Source organism: Copadichromis virginalis, linkage group LG20 (genome assembly GCF_057382275.1).
Source record: "Copadichromis virginalis isolate Kocher_CV1m ecotype Utaka linkage group LG20, C_Virginalis_male_GT1.1, whole genome shotgun sequence".
Taxonomy (NCBI): Eukaryota; Metazoa; Chordata; class Actinopteri; order Cichliformes; family Cichlidae; genus Copadichromis; species Copadichromis virginalis.
Genome location: NC_140637.1, coordinates 29,896,673 through 29,900,020, shown reverse-complemented (window position 1 = coordinate 29,900,020; position 3,348 = coordinate 29,896,673). Strand labels below are relative to the sequence as shown.

The 3,348-nt window shown below is 37.9% G+C and overlaps 1 long non-coding RNA gene across 1 annotated transcript; it reads left to right on the top strand.

Moving 5' to 3' along the window:
• The first annotated feature begins 671 nt into the window (after positions 1-671).
• On the top strand, positions 672-1,890 carry LOC146685098 (uncharacterized). Its single transcript, XR_014917210.1, has 2 exons — positions 672-825; positions 901-1,890. It is a non-coding gene; the product is annotated as an uncharacterized LOC146685098 (long non-coding RNA).
• Positions 1,891-3,348: the final 1,458 nt, after the last annotated feature.

The window sequence follows — 3,348 nt, the reverse complement described above, 5'->3', positions numbered from 1 at the left end:
AGGTTTTGGAGGGAAATGCATGTGGTGAGGAATAATGATGCCCCGTGCAGATAGCCCTCAACAAAAGCATTTTCTACAAATTCAAGATCCAGAATCGTTTTTGAAATTGTACAAAATCAATTATGTTTTTCCATCAATGTGAAACAGCAAAATGACAGCCACAGTTACTTATTTTGTCTCATTTTTTTGTTAGAAGTAGAAACTACCGCAGGTAGCTATCTGGGCCTTCATCATTAAGTATGAACTCTTGTTATCCAATAGCCTATTTGGCTTGGGAGCTGTCTGTTATAAATAAACAAGATACAAGCCATTTAGTCCCGTCTCGATATCAGAGTCCAAAGACCTGGTTTCGATGACTGAATTTGTTCAAAATGCAGCAGTCTTCAAATCACCCCGGTACAACCTGAGAGGGATGTCCTAACATGTACATAAATGTAAAATAGATAGTTGAATACTTACCGTTTAAATATATCCAACAAGCTTTCAATTAATCCCTGTCTCATGGCAATGATTTTTCAGATTAGGTGGAATGCAGTCAGTAGCTTGATTATGTTAAGAGGCAACTGTTTTTTCCAGTTCAAGTAAAGCACCATATTTGTGAACTACAATAGTCTGCAGGAGGAGTTCAATCTGTTGTTCAAGCTCATTGTAACCCCTATAGACATGGTTACTAGTATTTTCTTGTTTTTACCTGGTAATATTATTTCCGACACCCCTTGAACACACTTTGATTTTCTGTAGTTCAGTGAATGCAACAAAAGCACGTTGCTGCATTAAACTAGGCAAAACGGAGCAAGACACCGAGAGCAATTAACAAGCTACACAGTGAGTCTTTTGGTATAAAATAAGTGTTATAAAGTATTTTCAACAGTCTCTAACTTAAAGTTATGTACTTTTCAGAGGCTTTTATGTGTTTTACTCTCGACCAAAACCAGGCAGAGCGTGTATTTGTTTCTTGGGAATTCCGGTGAGTTACTAGAGATGATAAGTTAGCAGGAAAACTTATGCTAATTGTACATGTGGTAAACACTGCAACAGTGCGAATTCTGTATTGTCTAAAAAAAGCTAAAACCAGTCGGAGTACTTGAATTGTGTGTGAAATGGAATGTCGTATTTTATTTTATTGTCTATTTGATTGGGCATCTTCACAAATGCGCAAAACTAATGCAGGATGCACTTTTCTTTTAGCCATAAATGTTGTCCAGTGCCTTTCCTGCACTTTGTAATTTCAGTTATAGGTTAATACATGTAAATAAGTTATTTAAAACTAGTTACGTTACAAACATTTCATGATGTGATTACATATGCCTTAAAAAGGGGTATATAAATACAATTGATTGTAATGCTGTAAAGCAATACAAATGGAATTCATAGAGACAGAACAATGTTAAAACAACAGTGTACTTGATTTTGAAAACTTTATGAGATCTCATTTTATTTAGAAAAACTGTTAAGAACTATTTTGTTTATTGCTCTGTACTGTATGTGCAGACTGGTTTTTTGTGATCCTGGCTCTGAAGTGGTTCTGGATATGGATGGCGAGCCAGACCCTGTGAAAACTCTTGGCGAATCCAAAAGCAGTGTGGCCAGCTGTTCTGGATGCAGGAGTAGAGTTACAGTCTGAATTACTTCGAATCGCAGGATTTCAGATAAGCAAGAACAAAAACTGCTTACTTGATACGGATTGTTTCTCTGGGAAACAGTTGAACTCCCAATATCCTGCTCATCAGGAGTCAGGTCTAAAGAGACTACTTATTTTATTTTATTTTGTTGTTATTTTCAAAAGAGCGCTCTTCTCTGTTGATTTTCTGTTAATTTTCTATGCTGTTTACATTGGGTTATTGCACCACTGTAACATTGTAATAAATCTGCCGGCTGTTCAACACTCAATTCTCTCAAATTTATTTTACTCCTCTCGAATCTAGTCTATAAGTTTAATCCTACTATACTAAGCAGGTGTTACATCATTCTACAGAATAGGTCAGTGAATGTCATGTTGATTGCATTTTAGGGCAATAATAGAGGAACAAGCTTGCATTTTCACTACTAGTGGCACATCACAAGTGTGGCATAACATGTGACCTTGCTGTTATTGCTGTCCAGCTGACAAAAAGAAATTTTGACCAACCAATTAGGTATATAGGGTATATAAAAAGTTAAATCTTACAGCATTTACTTAAGCAACACAAAAATTAAAATGTGCTACATGCTTTCCTTCTCATAGTGAAATTGCAAAGTATAAATGTCTGACATTGATACTGTGGACCATCATATTCTGCTAGATAGGCTGAGAGACTGGATGGGTATATCAGGGGCTGCTTTGGACTGGTTTGAATCCTATTTGCATGAACGATCCTTTTCTGTGGCTACCTCTAAGTACAGTTCCTCTTCTACTTTTCTTGCCTATGGTGTGCCACAAGGTTCAGTTTTGGGGCCTTTATTGTTCTTACTGTATTTACTTCCTCTTCAACACTTATTGAGCACTTTTAAGGACATTTCATATCACTGCTATGCAGATGATATTCAGGTATATATCTCCTTTAAGCCCCATGATGTTTCCAAGCTACAAATTTTGCACAAGTGCATAGACTCCATTAGATGTTGGATGGCTGGAAACTTTCTTCAACTAAATGAGGAGAAGACTGAAGTTCTTGTTTGTGCTCCTAAAACTTTTGTACCTAGTGTTATGGAAAACTTGGGTCCACTTGCTACATTTGCAAAACCGTCTATCAGGAGCCTTGGTGTTAGTATTGACTCAGCTCTGACTTTGGATGCCCATGTAAAATCTTTGGTTCGCTCCTGTTTTTATCATTTGAGAAACATTGCTAAGCTGAGTCCCATTGTATCGCGCTCCGAATTAGAAATTGTCATTCATGCATTTGTTTCATCTCGTCTGGACTACTGTAATTCTTTGTTTACTTGTTTATGTAAAGCCTCTTTGGATCGTCTGCAAGTTGTTCAGAATGCTGCTGCAAAGCTTCTGACCAAGTCCTCCAAGTTTTCCCATGTCACACCCCTGCTGATTCAGCTGCACTGGCTCCCCGTTAAATTCAGGATCCAGTTTAAGGTTTTGACCTTGACTTTCAGGGCCCTGCATGGACAAGCACCAACATATATAAGTGAACTTTTGCATCCATACATTCCCAGCAGGTCCCTGAGGTCATGTGACCAGGGCTTGCTTGCTGTCCAGCACACGAGGCTGAAAACAAAAGGCGACAAAGCTTTTGGAACTGTGGCCCCCAGATTGTGGAACTCTCTCCCTTTGAGCCTGAGATCTGTGGACTCAGTGGTCACTTTTAAAAAACAGCTAAAAACCCATCTTTTTAAACTTGTTTTTAGTTGATTTTT